General features: G+C 38.3%; 1 long non-coding RNA gene across 1 annotated transcript; it reads left to right on the top strand.

The window, feature by feature from the left end:
* Nucleotides 1-3,258: 3,258 nt before the first annotated feature.
* LOC138872179 (uncharacterized) lies at nucleotides 3,259-13,571 on the top strand. Its single transcript, XR_011400637.1, has 2 exons — nucleotides 3,259-3,802; nucleotides 12,315-13,571. It is a non-coding gene; the product is annotated as an uncharacterized lncRNA (long non-coding RNA).
* Nucleotides 13,572-13,678: the final 107 nt, after the last annotated feature.

Genomic DNA, 13,678 nt, shown 5'->3' with positions numbered 1-13,678 from the left:
AGTGATAAGCTTCTTCAGGAAGCTTATTTCCAATATAGTACTAAATAGATAAACATATTTACGGTGGAGTCCCATATGGATAAGCTTCTTCAGGAAGCTTATTTACAACGGAGTACTAAATGAACATCCATAATATAATATATTTATAACATTATACATGTTTTCTCTCTCTTTCTTTCCTTTTATTTTTTTCTCCTTTTTATTTGTTATTGTTTTCAAATCATTTTTTCTCCATTTTCTGTTTTTTATAATCAAATTCTGCACACCTTTTTGACTCCCTTTTTTTTTACTATATTAATATAAAAAGATAACTAATATATATATATATATATATATATATATATATATATATATATATATATAATTACTGGGTATCATAGAGGATTGGTACATTTCTTTACAAAAGAAACTCATTAGTCCTCTATGATACCCACATGGTATATGTCATATACTCACAGGGTATCATAGAGGTCTGGTTCATTCCTTCGAGAAATATACTGTCACAACCCAAAATCCAACTAGTCGTGATGATACCTAACCCGACCCGCTAGGTAAGCCAAGTAACAGCTATCTAATTTAATGAAAATTATTAAGAAAAGAATGATAATACAACTGCTTTTATACAAAGAATTTTCCAAGGACTGATAGTACAAATCATGAGCTTCTATGATTTAGAGTTTACAAAGCTAGTGTAAAATAAATACATCATCTGTCTGAATTATACATAAACAGATTTTTCGTAAGTCTAGAGCTACCATGAACAAGAGGCAAATATAACCAGAACGCAGGTACGTCTTCAATGCTAGCTCCCGTTAAACACAGCAATGTCAACATCCAAATCTGCACGCAAGGTGCAAAAGTATAGTATGAGTACAACCGATTTCATGTACTCAATAAGTAACAAACCTAACCTTAGGTTGAAAGTAGTGACGAGCTGGAACAAAGGTCAGAGTCCAACACTAATAGCCAACAATAGTTCATAACAAAATAATAATAATGGTACAAGAAAAAAAATACTCAGATATAAGATGCTCAACTCGTTCACAGTTCCGGAAAAATAGGCATGCTTTCCAAGTATATCAGTGAAAACCCAATTCTTTTACCGAAATCACCAAAATATGAGTAGATTTGTAAAATTGTGATTTTTCCCAAAAGCTTTTAACAGGTAAATGTTTCATTTTCAAATGGCATGAGGAAAATACATCTCTATGCCTACATGTCAATGTGTATGTCGAATGCAATGCAACTCAGCGATAATATCATATGCATACTCCCAGAGTATCAATTCACTCAGTCCTCCCAGTCACTTAGTCCTCCCAATCACTCAATCCTCACAGTCACCCAATCCTTACAGTCACTCAATCTTCCCAATCACTCGGCACTCGCTCTCGGCACTCGCACTCAATAGGTACATGTGCTCACTGGGGATGTGTCACGACTCCAGTTCTCCATCCGTAAACTATCGTGACGGCACCTAGTCTCTACGACTAGGTAAGCCTACCAAATTGCGAAAACAAAAAATAACAGAATAAAAATAGCCAACACTGCAAAAATAACATAATGAAGCGTTTAAGATGCTGCTCGGCATATACAATACAAACTCTCGAACTGAAACAAAATTTCCCAAAACCCGGAATCTCATGAAATCACAAGCTATTGAATAACTACAAGTGTCTAACTCCGAAATATCTAAACAAAAGTAAATACATAAGGGCTGATACTATAAGGGAGAATGGAAATGGACTCCTCGGTCTGCAGACACGGCAGATATACCTCGAAGTCTCTAGAGAATTGCCCTGCCTCAAGGGTAGTAGGGATGAGTCGAAGTACCTGGATCTGCACATGAAAAACATGCGCAGAAAGGGCATAAGTACACCACAACGGTACTCAGTAAGTGCCAAGCTTAACCTCGGTCTAGTAGTGACGAGGAAGGTCAGAGTCCTACTGAATTTTAATGAAAAATAAGGTATAACAGTATAGGATAAGATAGTATAATTAAGTGCAACAGTAAGAAGTAACACAGGATAGAAAGAACAACAATAACTACAACAGAGACAAAATAATGACAAAAAGGAATACAACTCAACACAGAGATAACAACTGGGTATCTCCCACGATACCGTCCTGTAGTCCCAAATATAAATATCCAGTGGATCTCCCGGGTGCCGTCCCGTAGTCCAACTCATAATGCGTGGGGATCTCCCGGAATACCAATCTGTAGTCCCAAATGTAAATATCCAGTACCGAGGGAATCTACCGGGTGCAGTCCCGTAGTTCCAATATAAAAGTGCAGGGGGATCTCCCGAAATACAAATTCGTAATCCCAAAGTAAACATGCAGGGGGATCTCCCGGGATACCGTACCGTAATCCCAAAATAAACACACAGCAGCAACACGAAAGACACTCAATTCAATTCAAATTTCATACCAAGGTAAAACAGGTATTTTTCTAACCTAGCATGCTGCACAGAATCCAAATAAGGCAGTGTGACCAAATAAAGCAATTAAGTCAATTAGACATGCTTCCCTAAGCTAACAATTGGCTTAAATTGCAAGTAGTATAAACAGGAAAAGAAACACAATTATAGTTAATTAACGAAAACATGATTTTTCAACAATTAGCACGAGTACGCACTCGTCACCTCACGTACAAGGCATTTCAAATATCAACAATACCAAATCCTAAGGGGAGTTCCCCCACACAAGGTTAGGCAAACCACTTACCTCGAACCGGCTCGAAATTGTAGACATGTAATTTTTGACCCTCACAGGATTTTTCATACTTTAGCACGTAAATATTTAATTTAGGCCTAATATAGCTATTTCAACTAATTTTTACTCTTTTACTTTATTTTATTACAAGAAAATGAAAATTACAAAAAAATAGTTTCATTAATATTTTATAGTCATTTTTAATCTTGAAAAATACCCAAAAATAGTTTTGTTTTAACTGTTAGTCTTATTTTAATAGTTATTTTGCTTACGTAAGATTAATTAATAAAGAAGATCGTATTTTTAGTCTTGTTCGCGGGGAAAAAATAAATTTTGGCTCAAGCGACCCATTATTAGACCTAATTTTTGAACCTAGCCCATAATTCTCAAGCCCATAATTCCTAGACCCATAACCCTTAACCTAAATATAACCCTAAAATCCTAAACCTATAAAAGAAAGCTAGACCTAACACGTACAATCAGCTAAAAAACACGCCTAAGGAGCTAGACCTATAAAGAGCTGAAAATACACAAGACCTACGCAGACCTATACACTCTACAAAAATTGAGACCCGTAGAACACTGAAAAAGGACTCTCCTTCACAATCAAGGAGGAGAACACCACAACCCGGACAGACCTTAGAGATCGACCGTTCAACACACAGACCTCTCTCCCCCATCAGTTCATCTTCTTCGTTACTCTCGATCAAAAACCAACCGCAAGAACACCAAGAGAACACCCATAAAAGACCCTTTTCATCTTCTTCTTCACACCCATCACCTATACACAAATAGACCACCACTCCGCCACCACCCTCCCTCATACAGTAACCAACACCTTCGGTCGTCTTCTCCAAGTCGCCAGAAAACCAGCGAAACTCGAATTTGCCGTAGACAGCCACCAAACTCGTTGGAAACCAGCCTGAAAATCACGCGCACGCACACATACACATAGGAGATCGGGGAAACAAAGCTTTCTTGTTCGCGGTTTTTGTTGCCTTGGCGTTTGTATTGTCGCAGAGTCAATGTTGTTGGTTCTTTGTTTTGAAGTCCTATAATGCAATATCAAAGAAGATGTGTTCAATGAGAGGTTCCGTTTTCTCACCTTTTTCTTATTCAATAAATAAATACCATGCTATATTATTTCTTTATATTGTTTTAATGTGCTTGGTAGATTTATTTTGTTTGGAATTTAGTTTGACAGATGTTCGTATATTGAGAACGAATAAATCCATGTGAAGTAGGTTAGGTGAAAATTTGTTTCTTTTGTTTTCACGTGATCTTGGTTTGGTGAAATACTTAATTAATTATTTTGGTTCTTCTATTACATCATTGCAGATTTCTCAGTATTAATTCTTATGTGCTCAAATTTTGAATTCTTAAACTTGTGACACAAAAGTAGTTGCCTTTTTTTTATTTATGTTTAATAAATCATTGTGACTATGTGTATAGTTCTCGTGGCATGGTTACGATACATAAATCCAAACTCGGGTTTGCATTTCATGTGACCCGACTTCAATTTCCAATAAGGTTAAATAAAGCGTGTCGTGAACCACGGGTGCATTTCATGTAGCGTGGCTTACGATGTGTTTTAAATAACCTTGAATTTTCATAAAAATATTTAAGGCGGCTAAAAAGTGTAAATGCACATAGGTCTAAACATGTACTCCCTTCGTTTCAATTTATGTGAACTCATTTAACTGGGCACGGAGTTTAAGAAAAGAGAGAAGACTTTGGATCTTGTGATGTAAAATGAGGCACATATATTTTGCGTGGCTATAAATCATTGTATAAAGGTAATTTGTTTCCAAATAAGGAAAGAGGTCATTCTTTTTGGCACGGACTAAAAAGGAAATAAGTTCACATAAATTGAAACGGAGGGAGTATTAAAATCAGATAATAGGCCAATAATAACAGTTGAGCAACCGTGCTAAAACCAAGGAATTCGGGAATGCCTAACACCTTCTCCTAGGTTAACAGAATTCCTTACCCGTATTTCTGTGTTCGCGAACTGTAAAACAGAGTCAATCTTTCCTCGATTCGAGATTTAAACCGGTGACTTGGGACACCATAAATTATCCCAAGTGGCGACTCTGAATAAATAAATAAATCTCGTTTCGATTGTCACTTAAATTGGAAAAAACTCCCTTATATCCTCTCAGGGTAGGAAAAAGGAGGTGTGACAGCTCTGACGACTCTGCTGGGGATCGAACCCAGAATCTCTGGTTCAGGGTTCAAGAATTTTAGCTTAGAATAATTGTTATATTTGGCTTTATTTATTATCTGGTTTTATTCACATATTATGGCCTAATGTGCTAAATATTGCTTTTTACTGCTTTGATATTGTTGAACTGTATATAAATTGCTACGAATTCCTCCTCTCTCTGAGTCTTCTAAATCATCTAGGAAGTGTGCACTTCGTGTGACTTCTCTTCTGTTAGAGTCCTTCCAATTTTAGAACGAGGTTCAGACAAGTTGCAAAGCCGGTGAAGCTTCTGTATTCCCGGTACGCTGCCCCCTCGGTCCGAGCTGTTCGCTCGGGTAAGCCAGGTCTAGAACAAATAAACCTAGGTTTTTAAACTTAGAATAACATAGCCTCATGCCGGATCCCTAGTAGGAACGCTTGTTTGTATCACGCGCATCTGACTTTGGGGACTCAACACAAGGGTTGGGTTCGTCTAGGACAGGTGTACCCAAAAGAACAGACCATCTTGATGCATCCTATGTGCTACATGTTGCATTTCTTCAAGGGTAAAAGGGTAATTTGGCGGACCAATGATAATTGAGGGCAAATGGAAAGAGGTTGTAGTATAAAAATGAAGCAAGCGGGGCCCAGTTACAATTTTCTTGCACACCTTTTAAAAAAAACACCAAAAATTGAAAATAAAAAAAAAGGAGTTTGCATTTTTCCCGTCATTTTTTTAAAAAAATAAAAAAAAATCCAAAAAGATGTTTACATGTTTCATCATTTTTTTCAAAACAAAAGACAAATTTTTTTTTCTTCTCTGAATTAGTTGTTATTTTTATTTCTTGCCCGTATCCAATTTGCCTGAACTACGCATACCTGATTCTCGTCTTTCAGGGCGTGATACGTAGGCAACCCACATAGGGTCCGGTCTTCCTAGTAAATCTTAGGACTTGGCTTTGCGGGATCTTAGCCAAATTTTGCATTTTTAGCCACTTTTAGCCACATAGGTTAATTTTAGAAAAATAGTCACAATCAGGTCTTGAATGTGTCAAACAGGAAGGGTTATTGTCTCACATAGCGTTCTAGGTCTTTAACTTTATTTGGTCTTAATTTCTCATACATGTGTGGATTTACTTACCGAAGTTTGGGCATGACAGGCGCCTTAGGACCATCCAGAAATATCGCTCATGCAAGAGTTGCTTAAGGAGATTTTTTTATTTTTTTTATTTTTTTATGTTTTGAGTTTGTTCTTCATTTTATGTCGTCTTTTACTTTCTAGTTTTGTGCAGTAATGTCGAGTCTTTTGTGATTGTACTTCCTACTTTATATTTGAAAAAGTGTGTTGTAACTCAAAATCCAAAAAAATAGATATTGCATTTTTATATTTCTGTTAGATGTTTTCTTTAGAATACTAACTCTAGAAGTTCAAAAAAAATCTCTTGTGGTTTTCCTTAGGAAATTAACATCTAGAAATAAAAATTACTTTTATACTTCCTTTAGTTATTAAGACTAAAAGTTCAAAAAAAAGGAGAAAATTTTCTTTTAATACCTCTTTAAAAGTTTTCTTTAAGATACTAATTCCAAAATTCAAAAAGATTTTCTTTTGAGGTGCTTCTTTGGGAAATTAACGAAAAAATGAACCAAATTCTTTTATTTTCACTAGAACTTTAGGATATTGTATATAGAAGAAAAAAACGACAACATACTTTTTCCTTGGTTTATTTTCAGAGTTTCTCCCTTAGGTAATTAAAAAAAAATTGAAATCCAAAAATATTTTTTTATCTTGTTCATTCCCTGTTTCGAAACCTTTACTCAGGATATCAAACGAAAATTCAAAATAGTTTTTCTTTGGTTTATTTTTTAGATTTCCTTCCTAAAAAAAGTCAAAAAAATATTTCTCTTCTAGGATTCTTCCTTAATAGAGTATTGGTTTCAAAAGAAAAAAATCTGTTAAGTTTGAGTTTAGAATATGTTATAGAACATTCAGTCTAGAAAATTCAAAAGAAAAAAAGGATTTGCTTTCTTTTATTTCTCTTTTCTCATAAGAGTAGTCATTAAAGTAATAAACAAAAAAAGAAAAAGAAAAATGAGAACGTTAGTTTGTTTACTTTATTTTCGTTCTTCCAGAACTACGCAAAGATCTGATTCATGCGGCGTCATGATACGTATGCAACCTACATAGGTTTCGATCGAATTATTTTTTTTATTATTAGGATTAAAAAAGAGGAAAAAAAGAGGTAAAATTATGGGACGTGAGAAATGAGAGGAAAGAAAAGAGTGATAATTAGAAAAAAAAGAGGAAAGAAAATGAACAAGCAAGTGCTAGAAAAGCAAAGAAAAGAAAGGATTGAAATGAACAAATTGGGATGACGCCGACTGACCTTCGTACCCTCGAAGTCATTTTAGAACCGATAACTGGGGCTAGGTGCATTGCACATAAATTGAGATTATCTTATGTTAAATGCCCCAACGCTAACGTGATGCCTTCATCTTCATAGCAGAAAGGTGGTTGGTTTGTGGTTGTTAAAGTGGTAACTCTTCTCTACAACATAAGGTCGAAAGGTAATGACAGACAACAAAAGAACTGAGTTGGTTGATACGGGTGCCCAAAAGCAATTGGTTGAATAGGACACCGGTTTGGCTGATGAGGTAAGGATGTTAAGACAACACATGATGGATATGTATCAGGCCTGGATGACTGGGAATGCACCACCCCCGCCACCACCTAGCTTCCTAGATGCTGCCCTTACCCAAACTCCGGACACAGTGCTAGATGATCCCCCATACTCTCCAGATCCACCCGTTTATCATGGCTTTCCTAACCACCCTAGTAGCTCTATCACTCATCTTCCAAATTACCTTTCCCAAAAATTGCCCTCCTGTCTTATCCACTATCCCCAACAATGAACACTCACTCAAGGCTCACGATGCCCAATATTACCCCTCAGAGGTTGCCCACAAGGTTCCTGACTCATACAATCAGAACCCTCGGAACGAGCTTCATGTAGAAAATGAGAGGTCAACAAGAAAAGAAAGGCGGGATGAGATATCCAGAAAGCTAAAAAGCATGCAAGGGATGGGAGACCAGGTTAACATGTCTTACAAAGAATTGTGTATGTTCCATGACGTTCGCCTGCCCGCAGGGTTTAAAGTGTCAAAGTTTAACTTGTATGATGGGTGTGGAGATCCGGTAGCCCATTTGAGGGTTTATTGCAGTGAAATGAGAAGTGTTGGCGAGAAAGATAATTTGTTGATGGCGTATTTCAGTGAGAGCTTGATTGGGGCAGCTTTGGAATGGCATAATCATCAAGATATCGGTAAGTGGCATACATTGGGCGACATGACTCAAGATTTTGTTCGATACTTTCAATACAAATTAGACATTACCCAGACCGCTCCTTCCTATCTAAAATTGAAAAGAAGCCGGAGGAAAGCTTTAGGGAGTTTGGGCTCAGATGGAGGGAGCAAGCCGCTCGAGTCAGCCCCCTGATTGGTAAAGAAGAAATGGTTGAGCTTTTCCTACAAGCTTAGGGGCCACCTACTTCAGTCATTTGATTCCGACCTTGGGTAAACCTTTCAATGATGTGGTAAAAATGGGGGAGATAGTAGAAGAGGGAATCAAGTCAGGCAAAATCAGGAGTTATTCGGCATTGAAAGATGCTACGGAAGACATTCAGAATATCCCAGTAAGTTTGAGTGAAAGAAAGAGAAATAGAAAAGATGATCCGTTGGGCATTCCTGTTCAACGCTTTCAGCCTCGACATCGACCCCATGGATCTCCTTGTGCACCAGATGATCCTCCCCAATGCTACTTCTCTCCACGTAACCCCCAAAGTTGTACATCACTTTCCCAGTACCCTATCCACAATGCACCACCATATGCTCCACCCACGAGGCCCGTGATGGCCCGCACCACTTCCCCAAATGTCTTACCCACCTCCTCAAGTATATCAGCCACCTGCCCGCAAAAGGTTCCAACTGAGGCCAGAATACAAACTGAAAAGACTGCTGAAAAAAGAAAATGCTTCCACCCCTATTGGAGAATCATATGCGAGTTTATTCCAAAGGTTGAGGCAATTGGACATGTTGAAGCCGATTCAGATAAAAATGCCAAACCCTTTGCCAAAGAAGTTTGATTTTTCTCAAAGGTGCGCATATTGCTCCGATGCCCCGGGTCACAGTACAGAAAAGTGTTGGCACCTGAAAAATGCAATTCAGAAGCTTATTGATGCATGTGACATTGTCGTGCAAAATCTAAATGCAGCCGACACTAGCCAAAGTCCATCGCCTGTTCGTAATGAGACGCATATGGTGAGTATGGTTTGTTTTGAAAAGGAATATGAGAATTCTTCTGATATCCTCGGAGGTCCACGCGCTGCAAAGTTTTCAGCGCTATCATAGGTTGATCTTAAGAACGAGCCGGCAAAGGGAACCCAAAAGCAATTTGTTAAGAACAATGTGATGAAGACTTGTGAAGGTCCTAGTATTGTTGATGTAGAATTCAGTGGCTAAGATGTTGAGCTTGGTGATTGGAAAGATGCTCCTTTCTTGGTTAGCCAGGGAGGAGTATTGGTGGTTTATTTTGTTGTCATTTCTGTTATCCGGTTTATTTCAGGGTTGTAATCCGGATATTGTCTTGTGGATCAAACCCTTCTATCCTTTTATTTTGTCTGGTTTGTTTAGTCGTAGTAACTCGTTTGTTCCAGGGTTGTTCCAGGGTTGTAATCCAAGTTTAGTGCTTGTTTTGTTGTTCAAATTCCTTCACCGTTTGTCTAATACAATTTTTTGTTTTCTGTTATTTCTAGTTATTTCCGTTTAGTTCTCTTCTCCTTTTATAGTTCTCTTCATGATGGTTCTGGTGACATGACATGAACGCATAATTTTAGGCCTGGTCTTAAAGGTTAGTTTAATCATGAAGCAATAAAATAATTGTAAAGATGATAGGGACATTTGAGGGAAATAAGTAAAGGCATTTCGAGATCATTTGAAGCCTGAACTGTGTGAAACTGGGGCAGATAATTGGGAAAGTTAATGGGGTAACAAGAATTTGTTAAAGGAGAGTGCATTCCAGACAGTTTGAAGCAAACAACTTTGCGTTCAAGTGCATCTCAAGTTACAAGATAAAGTCAAGAAAGTTGTCTCCAAATTGACGGATGATATCCACTGTGAAGAGGGGATCACCCAACGAGGGTTCTGTACTTGACAAGACACTAAAAAAAATGGAAAGCATATCACTGATATCAATGTCAAAGCTATAAAAGAAACGTTGTGCGTGCTATTCCTTTTTCATTTCAAGTTGCATGTGTTGTACTTGGCATTTTCAGGGATTGAGAGGCCCTCTTTTAGCTACCAAAACACTTATACCATTCGATACCCTTTTGAGCATGTACTGATTTCTTTGACCTTCCCTCTTTTGGAATCAAGTTAGAGTCATACGAAAAAAAAATCATGTCCCCATAGGCTTATTTAGAAGTTCATTCCAAAAGGAAGATTAAAAAAAAATAGAGATAAAAAAAAAAGAAAAAAAGGGAAAAATAAAAAAAAATAAGAAAAAAAGATAAAAAAGGAAAAAAGAAAAGGAAAATAGTAACAAAAGTAGTCTTGTGAACTACGTTCGACCTGATTCTTGTCACCACAAGATACGTAGGCAGCCTCACGGTTCGGTTGCACCAAATAAAATATTTCATGATCCCACGAAGTCAAGAGTGGGCAGAAACTCCATCTCAAAAAGAAAAATATTTCATGATCCCACGAAGTCAAGAGTGGGCAGAAACTCCATCTCAAAAAGAAAAGAATCAAATTCCCTTGCTTTAGAATTTGGGGCAAAGTTTTTAGAATGGATTCCAAAAGTTATAAATAAATTAACCCGTTGTCTTAGTTATTTTGAGCCTTTATGATACCCTTTCTTTCTAACCCTGTCCAAAAGCCATATTACGATCCAATAAAGACTTCCTGGATAATCTTTGAGAGTGCCGAGCTAGACATGCCAGGGGCATATGATGTTTTACTATGGGTAATGCCTTGTCATCTGCGGAATCAGAAGGAATAATAGAAAAGAACAAAATGAGAGAGTCTTATTGGTGAAAACCTTCACAGGCACTATAAGACGATGGTGAGTTGAGAGAAATAACAAAAGGAGAGAGGTTTGATGGTGAAAACCCTTCGGGCACTACAAGTCGAATAAGGATCGTGAATCAGATTGGATAATCAAAACATTGAAGCCCAGTTTTGCGGTTTAGGGGTATAACAAGAGTTGAACATCAGACTTGCTTGACAGATTAGGCCACTTAATCCAGATGTGCATGTCATGGTCATTAGAGTTGGTATCCATATCTGATAAGTTTCTACTTTGTAGTTTTCTTTTTAGGAATCATCTCTTTCTATTGTCCTTTACTCTATTCCTTTTGCCTTGTTTACTTCCTCTTCCCGAGTCTGTTTGGTCAGAACAAGTGAGAAATGGCTTCAAAATTTGCCACCAGCTTTCCAATTGCACAAGACGGGATCTGGCTAGCACATCAAAATGGCATAAGTTAGGAAAGAACAGCATGCACACTGAGTTGGCAACCATCAACGTGTTTTGGGATTCATGTGAAATACGAAGGTTCGGTATATGTCAATTCATGAGCACAATGCAATAGATAGAGGGCTTGGGTTTGAATGAATCAGTGGTATTTTCTGCGATAAGGTTGACCGAGAAAGTGGTTAATCAATAACAAGCAAATTCTTCCAAGTGGAAATCAAAGCTATCATGGCAACTGAAGGAGAAATAGACCTCAAGGCCAAGGCCAGGAAAGAACAGCAAGCGCATCGAGTTGGTAAAAATCAACGTGCTTTGGGTTTCATGTGAAACAAAAAGGTTCATTATATGTCAATGCATGAGCACAATGCAACAGATGAATGGTATTGGGTTTGAACGGATCAAGGGTATTTTCCGTGATAAAGGTGACAGAGAAAGTGGTCAGTCAATAAACAGGCAAGGTTTTTCGAGTTGAAATCGAAGTTACCATGGGATGTGAAGGAGCAATCGCCATCAATGTTCAAGGCCACAAACCAACCACCATGTTTAAATTCACAAGTTTTCTTTGATTGAAATAAAGGTAGGAAATTTTGTTTGTTCCGGGGAAACCCTCCGTTAGGAAAGCAGGTACCAGACAGGCTCGTTAGGGAATTCCAGTACCTTCCTGAATAACAGGATTTGGTAAGTTTTGAGCCCTCGCAAATGACAAGGTCAGACGAGAGGGCTACTTTTGGGAAGTGTAATTTGGCATCTAAGCTTTTCACTTTTGAGATAAGGTTTGGTTCGAAATTTTCAGGATAAAAGATTTTAGTTTAGAATTTGTTCTACTCACAGATGTTCCCAATATCAAACTGGGGCAGATAAATTTCTTTTATTTGTCTGTTTTGTTGTAATCAGGTTCAAAGAAAAGCAGCAGTCTCAGAGGAGTCAGTTCGAGTTCGGCAATCAGGCACCCACATGGAGAACAAAGGGAAAGCAGCAGTTTCAGAGGAGTTAGTTCGAGTTAGAAATCAGGCACCCACCTGGAGAACAAAGGAAAGCAGTTCAAGTTCCGAGGAAAAAATAATGCATATTGGTAATCAGGAGCCCACCTGGAGAACAGAGGGAAGCAACAATGTTCAAAGGAAGACAACAATCAGGAGCCCACCTGAAGAACAAAGGGAAGCAGCAAGGCTCAAAGGAAGACAACAATCAGGAGCCCACCTGAAGAACAAAGGGAAGCAACAAGGCTCAAAGGAAGACAACAATCAGGAACTCACCTGAAGAACAAAGGGGAGCAGCAAGGTTCAAAGGAGTTCAGCAATCAGGAGCCCACCTGGAGAACGAAGGAAAACAATTCAAGTTTCGAGGAAAAGCAGCGCAAGTGTTGGTAATCAGGAGCCCACCTGGAGAACGAAGGAAAGTAGCAAGGTTCAAAGGAAGACACCAATCAGGAGCCCACCTGAAGAACAAAGGGAAAGCAGCAAGGTTCAAAGGAGTACAACAATCAGGAGCCCACCTGAAGAACAAAGGGAAGCAGTTCAAGTTTCAAGGAAAAGCAGCGCAAATATTGGTAATCAGGAGCCCACCTGGAGAACAAAAGGAAACAACAATGTTCAAAGGAAGACAACAATCAGGAGCCCACCTGGAGAACAAAGGGAAAGCAGCAAGTTTCGAAGGAAGATATGTCGAGTATTGGCAATCAGGCGCCTACCTGGAGAATAAGAGAATTCACTTCAAAATACAATTCAAGTCAGCAACAAAAGAAGCTCACAGCAAGAATGCGAATCAACAGTCCGAGGTGATCAACAGAAGTTAGTCACAATAAAGAAAAAAAAGAGAAAGGCAAGAAGTTAATCCAAATGCAGAAGTTCATGAAAGATGTGGGCTGCTCAAGACATGGCCGAGGTCACAAGCACTGTATGCCTGGTCTTGATCCGAAAAGCTGAAGAAGGATGAAATAACACCTGCAACTAGCAAGCGTCAAGGTTCAAATCTAAAGTCTGCATGAAGAACCACTCAAGACTCAAGATCAAGCTTCAGAAGACTTATAGATATGAATCTTGTAACTCGTAGTTGATAGGTTTAGCTAGTTTTTTCATGTTTTGATTTTTGATGTAACATCAAGACCGCGGATCGGAACCTCGACGGAACGGCACCTCGACCAGCTCCCCATCTTGGTATACTCCATCATCTCACTCACCTTTGAACTACACGTGGCTTGATTCCTTTATAGCCAAGGATATGTATGCAGCTCAGATACCAGAGCTCGGTCACATTCC

Source organism: Nicotiana sylvestris, chromosome 6 (assembly GCF_000393655.2).
Source record: "Nicotiana sylvestris chromosome 6, ASM39365v2, whole genome shotgun sequence".
Taxonomy (NCBI): Eukaryota; Viridiplantae; Streptophyta; class Magnoliopsida; order Solanales; family Solanaceae; genus Nicotiana; species Nicotiana sylvestris.
Note: the sequence above shows the minus strand (reverse complement) of the source record. Positions and strands in the feature narration are given on the sequence as shown.